This window comes from Cydia amplana, chromosome 17, assembly GCF_948474715.1.
Source record: "Cydia amplana chromosome 17, ilCydAmpl1.1, whole genome shotgun sequence".
Classification (NCBI taxonomy): domain Eukaryota; kingdom Metazoa; phylum Arthropoda; class Insecta; order Lepidoptera; family Tortricidae; genus Cydia; species Cydia amplana.
The window spans coordinates 801,849-818,601 of record NC_086085.1 but is presented as its reverse complement, the minus strand read 5'-3'; positions in this window follow the sequence as shown (position 1 = coordinate 818,601).

Here is a 16,753-nt window from a genome sequence, read left to right as displayed (position 1 = left end):
TTTATTGTGCTTAATATGTTGTGAAGTGTGTGTTATGGTGGATGTATTAAACGTATTAGTGTAGTTATAAGTTAGTTCGGTTGTTGGTGATCGGCAATTATAAAAACACCAAAATTTAGTAGGTACGTAGATACTCTTTTGTTATTTTAAGTTATATAGCTACTATCATCGTTATAATTGCATAAGTTATGCATTTTATTTCAAGATTATTAGTGTCTTAAACTGTTTTTTACTATATTTTAGTACTTCAGTGTCTAAATTAGCCACAAAAAAATCATGAACATAATATATAGTTTCACAGCAGATTGAGCAATTCGAAATTTGAATTAGTTTTACTCGGCAATTTCATAGGTGAGCTATCAAGATGTTTAGTACCAATTAAAAGCTTATTAAGTCTTCTTTAAATTGAATACAAAAAAAAGATACGTTATCGATTTAGATTTTTAATTAAAAATAGTTTTCTACTATAACGCGGACATTATTTCATTGGGTCAACTTTGTGAATTTTTAATAATTATTTTTATTGTAGCAGCACAATGCTATAGTAGTAAAATAAATTCTTTGTTTCTTTATCATTAAAAAACCAAAAGAATCGTTACAAATGCTTTAGCAGAAGTAAAGTTATCGATTTTTGAAAATATCATGACACTGTGCCGTCGTATCTGCGAAATGGCAGAGCAGTTCAGGGCACCTTTTGTTAAAATCGGAATCATGTGAGTGGCTATGGCTGTCACGTTCTAACAAATATATAAAATAAATAAAATAAAAATCATTTAATTCAGAAAACAGGTTCCGTAATTTGGTTAGTAACTATTAACTTAACTTAAGACCTATGTTAGAGATATAAAAATAATAATTAAAAAAAAACACATAAATCACAAAATTTTACAAATTAAAAATTAAAACAAAAGATGCGACTCTCCCCACCCTCTGCCGCCTCATGCATCCCATGAACTCCGCATAACATGCATATAAGTGCGAAAGTGACCCATAGAATGACAGGTGATAAAAATGCGACCATGATAGCTGGTCTGCATTCGACAACCAGCCAAAGTCATGATCCTGACAATATAACCTCCTTAACTCCTTTACCCGACTGCCGAAGGAGGATTATGTTTTTCGAGCATTGTATGTTAACTAAACACACACATACACATATATACATACAAACATACATACATACATACATACGGATACATAGTTATACTGTATGTGCAATTATCTGACAGGCCTACGCTGTTTGATTACAATGTATGAGATGCCATCAAGTTTATCGCATGTGACATATTAGGGTATTAAGTACTATTAAGTATTTTTTCTACTCCCGTACTTTTATTTGTCATTTAAAGGGTCGTGCACACACCTTTAAAACCCTATCTTATAGTTGTCAAGACAAGTCTTTAGTCTATTCCCCAAAAAAGAATTTGTGCATACACGCAGTATCTTTTTGGCGATTTTACGATACTTCGAGTAATGATCACTTAAAAAATATTGAATGAAATACAGTGTTGCCAACCTTATTTTAAATGTCATCTCTGACAAATAAGTGAAGCATAGACATGTTTTTTTTTTTAATTTCATTCATTCATTCATTCTTTTCCCGCCCGTACCCTCCATTTTTGCTACTTCTTGAATTAAAAATATTTGTTAAATTTCCAATTTTATTTCAAAGTAAGTGCTTGGTCGTAGAAAAAGTATTGTATGCAACGTCGTTTAACTGAGTCAAAAAATACTCGTGGCGTCTTTATTAACAATTTTCGGCTTCGCCTCAAATTGTTATTCACGCCACTCGCCTTTTTTGACCTCTCTTAAACAACGGTTGCATAAAATACTATTATCAATAGCACTACAATCGAACTAGGACAAAGGTCGAAATCTCTAGAACGGTCCTGAAATTTGGTACCTACTGTAAAAGTTTGCAACCTTTACAGCTCTTTGGTCAGTGGCTGGCAGCTAAGCCACCTTTACAGCTCTTTGGTCAGTGGCTGGCAGCTAAGCCACCTTTACAGCTCTTTGGTCAGTGGCTGGCAGCTAAGCCACCTTTACAGCTCTTTGGTCAGTGGCTGGCAGCTAAGCCGCCTTTAAATTTAGAATCGATCTCGCTGTCAGATGGAACGGGTGTGCTGATGGCCATTCTAAAGTGACAGCCATCCAGAATAGTGAATTATTGGTATCATCTTGGGTCGTCCCATTCGTTTTTCGTCAAGTTCTTAAATTAGTCCTATTCTGCTTTCGTCACTCATTCTACATTCGTCACAATCGTCGGTGGCTTTCAATGTAGAATGAGTGACGAAAGCAGATTATGACTAATTTAAGAACTTGACGAAAAACGAATGGGACGACCCAAGATGATACCGAATTATTGTTGATGTAAATCCTTATCCAATAACAAGACTTAAACTATTATTACCTACTTTAACTAGGGATGTTATCTTTGTAGTTGTTTTTTGTTTAGATTTTTTTTAACCCGCATATATGTCAATGTGGTACAGTGAAGGGGACGGACTGAAAATCAGCGCTGCGCAGGCAATTTGTAATGAAATGACTGATGCAACGTATGCTGAGCCCGTTCCTTTTGCCGCACAATTATTCTTATTTTTTCAATCCTTATGTTTTGTAACCTGTATGCTTTTTGTGTTGCAATAAATGGTTTCTTATTCTTATTCTTATAAATTGGCTAAAACCTATTAAAAGAATACACCGAAGTTCATATATCATACAATTATTTAATCTTCTTTTACATGCTCCCGGATATTAGTTCGTCTCTCTTTACAGTAGGTACATACCTATGTATGAGAACCTGGAGAAATTGTGGTAACTCTTCAATTATTATTTTACACAGTTTTGAATAGATACAGTCTCCATCAAATATATCGGAGCGGGCAACGTACTCACACACATTTGAACACGGCTGTATTGTCAAAGCGCAGAGTGCGTGTTCAGATATTTTTGAGTACCTCAGCGGCTCTGCTGTATCTGATAGCGACTGTACACATTTTTGAATTTGTTTTATGATGTATAAGGCCATTATTATTATTTATACCAAGCAATATCCAATACATTTGTAAATAACAGCAAAAAATTAGCGAATGATAAGGATAGTAAAGATATGTCCTTCACAACATAGAAAATATTATTTTCAAATGATGAATATCCGCATCCCGGCTTCAAAGACCCTTTGATGTGTAATTCCATACAGGCCCCATACATTTTACATGAGCGCGCGACATTTTTGCCGAAAAACTTTTTGATTTATTTATCTCGGGCGTATTGTTGTTTATATGTTGGGTCTGATAAAGATGGTAACTGAAATATGGTCATACGTTGCAACATCCTGTATGTTTTCAAAATGTATTTACTCGTACAAGAAAAAAAAGGATGTGAAGTAAAGGTTTAACAATAGTGAGAATGTGAGAAAGCAAGCGTTTGAACATTTATTGTAATGTATTTTTATCTTTATTACTGTCTTTGTCTTTTGTATGTTATATAATTAATTTTGTTTTGTATTCATGTTACCTGTCGTGATTGTTTCACCGGATGGTCTCATCGGAAGATCAGCGCTGGAAGTCGCCAGCAACATGAGGTGAGACCATTTCGTGGCACTTTATCCTTTTATGTTTCTCCGTTATGTATAATTTTCTATTTTGTGTTTGTGCTCATGAATAAATTATTACTATTCTATATTCTAATAGGTACCTATACGAAATTTTCATAGAATCGGACCAACTCTGCATGGCATTTGCAATGAGAAAGTCTGGCGATGTCAGCGTTACGTAATACATCGCAACCATGATGTGTGTAGTTTTTTTTGTATTAAAATAATTATTTGTACTAATATGTAGTTATGCTAGTTTTAATGTCATCTATTGGCCATTAGCCTGAAAATAAATGAAATGAAAATGGAAAACTTTTCATTTTCATTCATGTAAAATTTATATGATAATATGACGTTTACAATGACACTCCTCACATTGTTCTGTTGAAATCGATGCACAGTTAGCTTAGTTAGACCTAAGGTTCCTAATATGATGGTATAGTTGCTGCAGAAAAAAAATCATCGTGAAGGAACCGGATTACTCCCAATAAAGTACCTATATAGTCCCCCCTGGATTGGAAACTCAGATTTCAATCGCTCGCAAACACTTTTGTGGCTACGCGGACTACGCTCTAGTACCTAGCTTTCTTTGGATTGCTTTAGCGAGCCTTAGCATAGATAAATAAGTAAACTTAGGTCCACCCCACACTAGCGTCTCTCTATAGCGTCGGCGTCTAGTTAACTCTATGGCTGCTGCTCGACGAAACGTTGCCGTTGGCGCAACTGCGTAGCGATGCCATTTTCCATAGCGCTCAAAAGACGCTATTAGTGTGGGGTGGCTGTTAGGGCCGATACAGAGTTATAGACAGACGTACCACATACTTCGTTAAGAGCCAACAGGAGTGGTAATTTCTCCATACAAACGTACTCGACTGTTTCCTCCGTGGGTTTTTTCAATGATTTTTTCAACACAGATTAATATTGTCAATATCTGTGTTGGACCGTTTTGCTTTTTTTGATATTTTTGTTTTATAAGGCGCTAGAGCCCTTCAAAAATGTCTAAAATGGCTTAATTGACTATGCCCCAATGAGAGACGTGGTATTCAAAACTGATATCAATTATCTAAAAAAGCAAAACGGTCCGACACAGATAATTTCATAATCATTTAGATTTCCAAATTTGGTTACGGTTCGGTTAAGTTTTGGAGGAGGAAACAGTCGAGTACGAAACCTCGATTTTTGAGATTTTTACGCAGGATTTTTCGCCTTGTCCTTATCGCACTAGTTTTAGGAGCCGCTTCCGTTAGCGAGACGGGTATATTTACCTAAAATACTTAAATCTCAGCTCCTGTTTCGTCTTAAAAGTGACACAAGTTATTTACTCCCAAAAATAAGGTAAATAAAGCAGTAAACAACACCTGTTTCAAAGACTTTTGTTCGCTATCAACAGAGGACTGTGTGCGGCGATTTATTCCAGTCACGTCGAGACTCCGAATTTAAATAAACTGATAAAATGAGCAAAGCGGAGTGCCATTCAACGGGATTTTGGGGTTCCTCACTTGTGAAAACTAATACATGTTGCTACGAATTGTATAGCAATCAGATAAAAAATATATCTATCTATATATTTTAAGGTGACAGTCCATTTCCAACCGCAGCTGCACTACTGTTCATTTTACTATGGAAATTGACAGTAACAGCGATGCGTTCAGTACCAGTAGTGCAGCTGCGGTCAGAAATGGAATGTTACCCTTATAAAACAAAGTCCCCCGCCGCGTCTGTCTGTATGTATGCTCGCGATAACCTCAAAAACTGCCGAACGGATTTTCATGCGGTTTTCACCTATCAATAAAGTACGATTCTTGAGAAAGGGAAGGAACCAAGGTTTAGGTGTATAATTTGTTAAGGGTAACCCGTGCGAAGCCGGGGCGGATCGCTAGTTCCTTGAGCGCACCAGCGACGCTCTCAGCGGTAGACTGAGACTGCAGTGGCTGTGGCCGAAATCAGCTAGGAAGATGATGATCATAATTAAATTAAATATTAATAATTTAATGTATAGAGTAAGGTAAGATTTATGCATGCAGTTCATTGTTAAACTTACCAACGCAATTAAATTTGTATACCTAATGCTGGTAAAACATAGTGATACTAAGTAATTAATTGTAACACCTATGTAGGTACCTATGTTTAACGAATAAAAAAATATTGATTGATTGATTGATTGATCATAATGACTGAAGATGGCGTTCGGATGGCAATTGCTTCTACAATATTTCGGCACCTTGGCAATTAAGGGTTCCGTTAGTAAAATAAGTGACGTTCGCCGCTGCATTACTGCTGCGATTATTGACGTTCAATCACATATATTTTATCAAGGAAATAGCTCTATATTCTGAAACTTGACCACTTCTTGCAGGAATTTACATCCACAGAACCCACGCAGAATATTCTATTCTTACTTTTCCAATTTCGTTAAAGCCTGTTGCGAGTTTTTCGCAGAACGGGACGACTAACCCGAAAATAGACATTTCACAGCCTCTAAATTAATTTATTTTTCACTAAAATATTTTTTCCTAAACTCTAAAAGGTTTTGACGAAATCCGTATTCCTAGCGAAATGTTTTCTTTGAGTTAAATATTAAACTATACTCATCCTTTTTTTTTTGAGTGCTAGTAATACTACTGTAATAATACAAAGATAGTATGATTGTCTCTGTTTATGTTTGAAATGAGACAGTCCTTCGACAAACTATAGCTTGTTAATTGCCTTGTTAAACGGGAGCTTAAATATTATCTTCTTCAAAAATAAACTACAGGATTTTATTCGCTAGGTGCACGACTGGTGCTGCCCTCATTTTGGCAGACTTTCTACGTTAAATCTTATGGAGTAAAATTAGTTCAGGCGGCTGCCGCTAGTACTAATGGCGGACATTCCATAAGATTACCTGTGTTTGTGACGATCAGCGCCACTTCCCCCTCCACCGACTTCGCACCTGGCGAATAACGTCTTGCTCAGAAAGAAGTGTAAGAGTTAAAACCAACTATGGGTGTTAATTCCATTTAAATACGTTAGGTAATAGTTGTTTTAAATTTCTTTGATTGCCCAAGTGTCAAGACACTTCTTTAGTTCTTATACTTACTGTGAATGCTTTGCTTTACCGGTACCCGCACAGAGTCATCATCATCATAACTTAAGAGCTCTGCTCTTGTCGGTGGAGTAATCGCCAATAATTCCTTTCTTGTGCCAGTCTTTTAATTTCCTCATACGATGTATCATTTTTTATTTGGCTAAGATAAGTTATTCTAGGTTTCCCTTCTTCTCTTGTCTTTTCAATCCGCACAGAGTAGGTACCCCTAATGTAAATTTCATTCGATAGCGTGACGTGTCGTACGCTTTTGCGTTAAGTGTCATTTTGTATGGGATTTTGAGTTTTCAAATCGTCCCGCTTGGCGCGCTGTTCAATCCCGTACAGAAATAGACATAATGGAAACGCGAACGCTCGTCACGCTATCGAATGAAATTTAATTGCGCAAATTGCACCCTGTCTATCGACGTGAAAACGAGCCAGTTAAGGCAACTGCATTGCAAACAATTTCAATAGACTTGTTCACTACTGTGCAGTGAAGAAAGGGCGTAAATTCGTCTGCGTAGGACTTCGAGCAACACGGAAAGGAGTCGGCATTCGCACCATTTCCCCTCTGCCGAGGTACAAGATCAATTGTGCATGCACACAACTAGCGCGGTGGGTGTTGTACAAAATAGAAAATCAAATGAACTTACCTGTAAGTGACGTTCGATTATTAGTAAACGAGGTAATTCGCCCGAGAGATTACAAATAATTTTACATGTAGTAGCACCAAGATAGTGCTGCCATCGTACACCACTTTAGAGCAACTATTAAAAAAAAATAACAAATTTTATTTATACCCTGTGGCGGGTACTTCATAATCTCATACTTACATGTTTTGTGTCGCCGCCATCGTATACGCTATTCCCGTGCTAAGTGTTTTAATTCGAATATTTGGCTATAATTCGCGTGTTTTATCATGGGAAAACGTAAGTTTAGGGATGATGAAGAATATTATACTACGCAAGGATAATAAAGCGTTCATCTGAACTCGTGCATGTTAAACAAATGCAAACGTATAGGAGCGGCCTTAGTGCACGCTGCTAAAATCACTTGTGAGGCCGACGCCACGCTGCACGCCCCGCCGAACGCTCCGCTCCGAGCGTCCACTCAGGCCTTACACTTAGCCTCTAAGGAGTGGAATTCACTTCCTGCAAATTCCCAGTCCACTATAACTTGGATCTTCTTAAATCTAGAGTGAATAGACATCTTTTAGGTAAGCATGTTCCATCCTAGACTGCATCGACACTTAACATCAGGTGAGATTGTGGTCAAATGCTTACCTATTCCTAATAAAATAAAAAAATAAAAAACTGATAGTCCCATACAGCATTTTGGCTTTGCACTGTGTTAGAACAAACACTCCCGTCAAGTTAAGTCCTGCGTTCGCATAAGCATGCGTTTGCCTTGTACAAACATTTGCTACCCGTGTTACTAATTATTCTGTTTGTACATACTTACGGGCGTATTCGAACAATGCTTATAAGGTGCCACAGCGATACGATACTGTCATTTCTTCAACCAAGGAACACTTTTGACACTGACAGATCGGTATCGTACCGCTGCGTGACTGTACATTACAGCCCTAAGTCGAAATTTAGGAGTTACGTACCGTATCACCTAGCAAGTGTGATGAAAATAATACATTACGATACAAGTGCGAAAAGTATAAAATTCGTAACAAGTGGCGATAAATTGAAACACGACCGAAGGGAGATCGCACGTGTATTGTACAACGTTTTAACGTACATATGGCCCTTTAAATTTTCGACTTATGTGCGTATTGTGCCAATTACCGCACTAGGGCGGTAAAGCAGCACCATATGTACCTATTACTGTAATAGTACCTACATTACAGCCCTAGGTCTAAATCGAGAATTGACGAACCTCATCGCCAACGTGTAAGAACACTTTTTGCAAGCAAGTGTCATGAAAAAATAATTGTAAAAGGATTCATTTGAGAATGAAATCACGAAATTGAAGTTTTTCTTTGACTCGAAAGGCAGTTAACGTTATATGTATACAGCTTTCAAGAAATAACATAAAGACGAGCAGATACTACACACATGAATAATGAATTTGGTGCTGTATTCCAGCAAGATCAGAGAACTAAGAATTCAGTGTGAAATATACTTATAAGTTTGCTTCGGCGCCAGAAACTTATGGAGCCACGAAATAAGCGGGCTAGTCAAATACGGCTTGTGTACAGTCGCCATCAGTACATCGGAGCGGCCAAGGTGGTCAAACCACATAATTTTATTTTCGACCACGTAGTTAGTCGTCACCTGTGCCTAAAACACGCACTACGTCCCATGGTAAATCACCACTTGCCCGCGCTCTACAAAATATTACGTGGAACGTGCATATAGATGTCGTGTGTGGCAAGTTGTCTGGTGCATGTTTCGCATTAAGCAGGTTGGCGCGAATCTTGCCTCACCAGCAGCTAAGGACTAGCTACTTCTCGCTGTTCCATTCGGTGATGTGCTACGGCCTAGAATTCTGGGGCACAGCTGCGGAATGGCAGCGTGTATTCATTTTACAAAAACGTGCAGTACGGATCATATCATATGCCCCACACGGAACCCCCGCTAGGCAACTATTCATAAATAACAACATAATGACACTCACATCACAATATCTATTTTACATAATTAAATATATTAGAAAAAACATACACCTATTTCCAATAAAGACATTTAAAAGTTCACGTATTACACAAAAACACAAAAATATGTTGGACTCGACATGTTGTCGACTTGCAAAATCCAATAAAACGGTATCTATTGCGGGGCCAGGTATCTATAATAAACTACCCGACAACATTAAAAATATTGAAAATGACCTGACATTCTACTCTCAGTTAAAAAAATGGCTCACTAGAAATGCCTTTTATGACATGTCAGAATATAATAATATTAATAATAATGATTTAATTGTAATTTAATTTTTTAATTTATTTTATTTATTTGAATTATGTTGATTATTATAATAGTGTTTTATTTTACTGTAACTCATGAATATTATATTAATGAATTGAAATTGACTAATTATAAGTATACATTTTTGACATATAAAGTTTGTAATTTTATGAATAAAGAAATATGAATATGAATATGAAATATTAACGCACTCCTCGCATCAGCACCGCGCGGAATGTGATGTATTTGCAAGTAGTTGGATGGATCTGTGCTGTGTAAATAATGTATGAAGTTCTGTGAGGCGATGGATAAGCGTGAATCTTCTGTCTTTTACATATTAGTTTTTATTTCCCACATTTGTTCTGTTTTTCCATTCTAGACTGTATCATGTACCTTGTTCATAGAGAAAAAAATACATAGATTGCTCACTCCATAGATCAGTTAGACTATTGACAATAGATGAAGCACCGACCGGAAAGTCCTATGCTGTTGATATAAGACTTTCCGGTCGGTGCTACACCTATTGTCAAGTAGCAGTACTGATAGTTCCGCTACTCGATGCTAGATGTAGACACTGAAATTAATAGTCTAACTGATGTATGGAGTGAGCACTCTTGTCTTACTATATTTCTCTATGACCTTGTTTGTATAAGTAATGTCTATTATAAATTTCACAGCGTATTAGTCTTGTCAATGAAAAACTGGCGATTGAAAGCAGATAACGTAAGTTACATGGTTCTTTAGATTATCGGGGCATTTGGATTTTAAAACGCGCTGCACGTGCTTCTATGATTTGGAATTGATGAGTGTGATATGTTTTGTTATATTTTAAACAGATTATATCACGCACAATGAATCTATGATACATCCCGACGTTTCGAACCCTTTACAGCGTTCGTGGTCAACGGGTGATCTATGTGGCTACCACCAGTTTGGCACTGACTGTCAGTGACTCATGGTACGTACGGGCTCTATAAAGGGTTCGAAACGTCGGGATGTATTATCTATCTATGTAATCTAATCTAATGTAATACCTTTAAACGAGCAATTCTTAAAAAAAAAAATTAAATTTAAATTTAATCTGTTTATTTTCAATCAAGAGGTTAGTTGTACAATCAATCTCAGTTACAATCTCTATATTTGGAGATTATTTAAACTAAGCGTAGCCTTATATGTGAACTTATATTGTTTTGTTACAGTTGTCTTGTTTATTTATTTCGGGGGGCTTGGAAACGGCTCTAACGATTTCGATGAATTTTACTATATGGGGGTTTTCGGGGGCGAAAAATCGATCTAGCTAGGTCTATCTCTGGGAAAACGCGCATTTTTGAGTTTTTATATGTTTTCCGAGCAAAGCTCGGTCACCCAGATATTAAATTCATTATTCGCGATATAATCCGTTTCCATAGTTTTATTGATGTTATTGTATTAAAAATACTACAATTTATGATTTTATTTTTTATCAAACCCAGCTGATTTCATTTTTACTTTATACACTGTGAAATTACACTAAAAAGTCAACATATATATATTAAAGTAAAGGTGTATAAAATACGCAAAAAAAGATAAAACACACTTTAGCACTTTTTTAAGAAGTTAGACGGAACGCGGTTCAAAGTATTTTCCGTAAGCTCCACAAAAACTCATTTTAATCGCATATCCTTTGTGGGGAGTCAATAAAAGCATAATGAAGTCGGGCCGGAAATGAGCCATGGAAACTTATGTAGGAAACTACTAGATGTGCCTGTAGACTCTGTTAGTGCAAGGCCTGAGTAGACGCTCATGTTGGGCGTGCAGCGGGGCGGGGCGTGCGGCGTGCATGTTAAACAAATGCAAGCGTATAGGAGCGGCCTTAGTGCACGCTGCTCAAATTACTTGTGAGGCCGACGCCACGCTGCACGCCCCGCCGAACGCTCCGCTTCGAGCGTCCACTCAGTGAGTATTCTTGTACGAGCGTAACCTCCTGAGGATTTTGCGTTGATTAAAAATTTAACGAAACAAAGCAAAAGCGACTCTGTTCCAATTGAACATGGTTTAAATTACATCGAACTGAATATTAGGTACTATAGTTAGGACCTTGGGCCTTAGGAGGGTAAAGAACTTTGAAGACGCTCGTCTCACTGATCTTGATGCGAAACGTCAGATACGTAAATCCTGGCCGAAACCCTCCTATAATTACACCTATAACATGTTTGGTCAACTTTACTGCCCCACCGGCGATAGAATTTTCAAAAATAATTTCGTCTTTGCAATTTAAGCCATATTCGAGCTCACGCTCGTAACTAGCTAGGGTCGCCGTTGCCGATCACGGTATGAATTGCTATATATAGTATTCTTGTTCAGTCACCTGCAATAATATGTTACTCTTCGAAGGCCGCAAAAATATGTGACACGCTCTTATGACTCTACAAATAAGATTGTATCAGATATTTTTGCGGTATAACATATTCGTTGTATAACATATTATTGCAGGTGACTGTACCGCCAAGTGAGATAACTGATAGGGACTGGAAGGAAAACATTAGACTAAGGAAATACAGATAAAAAAGGAAATATAAAAAAAAAAACAAAACTAAAATCTAATAATACTTCAGACATACTTACTTAACATAATAATCATAAATGTAATAAAAAATCAAGCAAAAATATATATTTAAATACCTAATCAAGTAAAATTACAATAATAATATTTATCGTATATACCTAATTACCATTAATAATATAACCTACTAATTAAAATATTAATAATCATAACAATGCACTTATCCCTAGTATGCATCCCGCCTTATAATAGTTGCTACAACCGGTTCAATGCATGCTCGCCGCGCGCTATCGGCTATGCTGTCGCTAACCAAACATGTTACGAGTGCTCAACTAAGTTGTTATAATTAAGTGAATTTAAAAATACCGACATCCATTTTTATAAAAAAAAAAGTTATGCTCGTTTATGGATTACCTGTAATTTATGTTAATATTACTAAAACTTTGTTTGTTTCTCGTATAAGTGATTTATAATCTTAGAGAAATAAATATATTTGAACTGTATTCCCCAAAGATATGGACGAGGCTAACAGCATCAGTGTACTTTATACAATCTTTGGATCAGGATTAACCAGTCTTAAGATCAATTTTTCAACTAGCTAGATTGGTTTTTAATCAAAAAAATATTATCTAATGTACTCCATCTGTCCTCGTTAGGTAACCGACTTGACAGTTCCCCCATTTTACCATAGCATTTATAATTTCAATGCTACAGGCAATTTTAACATGTGATCTTACTTAATTAAAATTGTATTTAGGTTGGTAATTATTTTGCTGCTGCTGATGTCAACTTAAGCCAGTCTTCTCCGAGACCACGGGGACAACGTCGCCCTCGAAACGTCGAAGGTATATCTTAGAACTTACATACGCGATTAAGTCCCGTTGTACAATTTAATAATGTGTAAAAATCGTGAAAGTTTAAATCAGTGTAACGTTAATAAATCCAATGTGCCTTTCCTCTTCCAGCATCTCTAGCTCTTAGTAACTTACGCCATGTTGTGACGTCACTACCTCATCGAGAATCGGTCAAGCGGAGTGTCATCAATTCCCGCGCGAATTTATCGTCTTCGCGTTTTGTATGATTTATATTTCTGTTTTTTCGACGCCGAAAATATTGCTGCCATTGTTGGGAGTCGCGGACAATTATGGAGTTGTCTAAATACTGGGTTTGCTAGCAGTTGTTTTGATGAATTCATCTTAATTTATTTTCTTAAGTTATGTATGCCTATTCCTATTTTTTGTTGTTTTCGCAGGTTTAAATACTATTTACGTTTTAAAGCGATCGGGCACGCTCTTTATTAGGACGTTTGGAGCCTTGAAGAGGTCGGAATTAACTTTAACAGGCCAAGAACAGACAAATCATTTAGATATCATGTTGATATCAAAATGTTAGTTGGAATTGACCTACGGGTCTTTATACATTTTGCTACGAAAGGCTGCTACGGGCTACGGCGTGGCACACTTAGAATAGTATAGAATAGAATTTCTTTGTTTGCCATGAATTTTGCATTTTAATTTCTTTATATTCTTCTTAGCGTTATTAACCTTGAGTTTATTTCCTACAGGGGCTACGAAACCTTTTCTATTGCTGTATTCGAACAATGCTTATAAAATGCCACAGCGATACGATACCGAGCTGTCAGTGTCAAAAGTGTCATATTTCTTCAATCAAAAATGTCACTTTTGACACTGACAGGTCGGTATCGTATGACGATGCTGTGACATATTATCAGCATTGTTCGAATACGGCGGATAAACATTAATTTACACAACTGCATGTAATGAAAACTGTTTGCAAGCAAGTTTTCCGTTTCGGAGTGCACTGGGGCGTGCAATCTGTGGAGTGGAGCGATGTCGAAGAAACGTCGATGCGCCATTGTTTAGCAATGAATGGCCGATCAAATAAGTCAGTGGTAGACACGGGAGTATTAATTAAGTACGAATATTTAAGGTGCATGTATGACATAAATATATATCAGTTTATACTTTCTTTTTTCTAAATTGTCAATGTATAAAAATCCATCGCTTAAAAATCACAATTTCTTTTTGTTATATTTAGCCTGCTTGTTATTATACAAGATTTTGCCAATGTTTACCGTCAACGAGCATGATTGTACATTGTAGGCACCTTTGCTTGCGGTCATGCATAATCCTATTTAATATATATTGGTATTTAATGGTGACAGCAGAAATTTCTCTTGAAATAGAAACGATTCAGAATGTAAACAAATAAGATGATGGCTGTCACTCACGATCCACATTCCACAGACACGCGATTTTGGAATTATTCGAACACAGTACTGCTAACCCACGATTTTTCAAATTTGCCGCCTTTTACTACTGGCAAGATTTGCTTCACCCATTATAGATATCATTTTGGTGTAACAATGTAACTTGGGATTGGCCTCCCTATCTAATTTTTCATCGCTCTACCTCAAGCGTCAACGGTACTGTCGCCGATGCAAGTTCTCGTCTTTTGTTCTGATGTCACTGTTTTCTGAACGCACACCTTTATAACAAAATGTTACTGTGATGCTCGCCAATGTATTAAGCCACGTATCCACTTAAGGGAGCCTCAGGTTCAGCGGCTGCCTCGCTCCGAGTCCGAGCAAGTGGAGACGCTGCCTTAGTGTAAGGCCTGAGTGGACGCTCGAGTTGGGCGTGCAGCGGGGCAGGGCGTGCGGCGTGCATGTTAAACAAATGCAAACGTATAGGAGCGACCTTAGTGCACGCTGCTCAAATTACTTGTGAGCCCGACGCCACGCTGCACGCTCCGTCGAACGCTCCGCTTCGAGCGTCTACTCAGGCCTTACACTTAATCAGTTTGTTCGATTGTATATATGTATAGAAGTTTATTTCGCTAACGCATAATATTTTTTTAAATAAAAATATATATTTTCTTTGCGATAGATTTCTCTTTAGCTAATAGTGTAGCTACCTTTACAAAATTATCGCTTTAGCTATGAGTTGGTTGATGGCCTTGGAGGATATAACCAACCGGAGATGACTTGTCTCTAATTTTCTATACAAAACAGTCTGCCGATTTTTGCGGGGGAGGGGCACGTCAAATGTATACGTAACGTAAAAAAAATATAAGCCATCACTACATAGTATAAAACAAAGTCGCTTCCCGCTGCCTCTCTGTCCATATGTATGCTTAGATCTTTAAAACTATGCAACGGAGTATGATGCGGTTTTGGAAGAGGAAAGTTTATGTATATTTTGTTAACCCGTGCGAAGCCGGGGCGGATAGCTAGTGTCAGATAAACGTTAGTCCATACATTATGTATGACCATTGGCCGCCTATTTTCGACAGAGAGGAACGCCTATTAATAATGGCTACTCCGTTCGGTTATACCCTCTAAGTTGATGGCTGTATAACAGTTGCCTTACCGAACCTTTTTCGGTCAATTAGTCGAAGTTTTCTGCGCGTCACGCTCCATACTGCAGTGATTTGTGTTTCTGAAAAAATGGCGGGGTATTTTGTTAGGTACTATCGATATTTGATTCTTTTGTTGCTTTAGGTGTTCTCATACTCTTTGCGAGTTATGAAATACGAAATGTTTCAACCATTAGAATATGAATGTATTAGAAACGATAGGGATCGGATATGTCAGTGTCAAACAAGTGTCAAAAGTGACGTGTCTTCATACAAGTGGAAAAAATGCGGGTGCGCTCATCATATACAAAAATATGTCCCATAGCTCTTATTTATGTCAGCGAATTAAGCACTATGGGACATATTTTTGAGTAAGTTGTATGCACCCATATTTTTGGGTGCATTAGGTTCAGTCTGTAATATAATGATAATTACAATTATACACATACAAGTATGTGTGGAAAGAAAATAAAATAAATAAATTACCCATAGCCAGCTGTAATAGTTATTTGTTTTACAAGGGGGCAAAGTAGTTATTTAACTACTCGTGCTAATTAATACCGGAGCAAGGGGCTGTTCATAAATTACGTCATTTCAAATAGGGGGAGGGCTCTGAACATCGGATGATGGTAGCCTGACGTAGGCGGAAACGGGGTCATTCGAAGCATGATTTTTGGATGAATTTTGGGGGGGGAGGGGGTCAAAAATCGTATGAACAGCCCCCAAGCAAAAGATCCCATTCCAAAATGTCAATATCCAGACAGGAAAATGAGCACAACGTTTGTATTTATAAACCGGCCTCCACTATTCTCTTAAACATAATGCCTCAAAATCAAAAGCTTAAATTATCCAATGCATGTGCATTTTCGAGTATTTCAATACCCATATTTTTCCTTTTTAGGGTTCTGTAGCCAAATGGCAAAAAACGGAACCCTTATGGATTCGTCATGTCTGTCTGTCTGTCTGTCCGTCTGTCCGTCTGTCTGTCCGTCCGTATGTCACAACCACTTTTTTCCGAAACTATAAGAACTATACTGTTGAAACTTGGTAAGTATAATATTTAAAACCTTCGCTTTTTGAACACATATTAACTCACATTTATAGACGGGTCTAACGCGAAATTTATTCAATTACCTTTATATACCGACGTTTCGACACAGGTTTCACTGGTCATGGTCGCGGCCAACTAAAGTCTCAGCAAAATGTCAAAACAGAGATTTGTGCAACTACCCGACGAAAAGTGTATGAAAAAG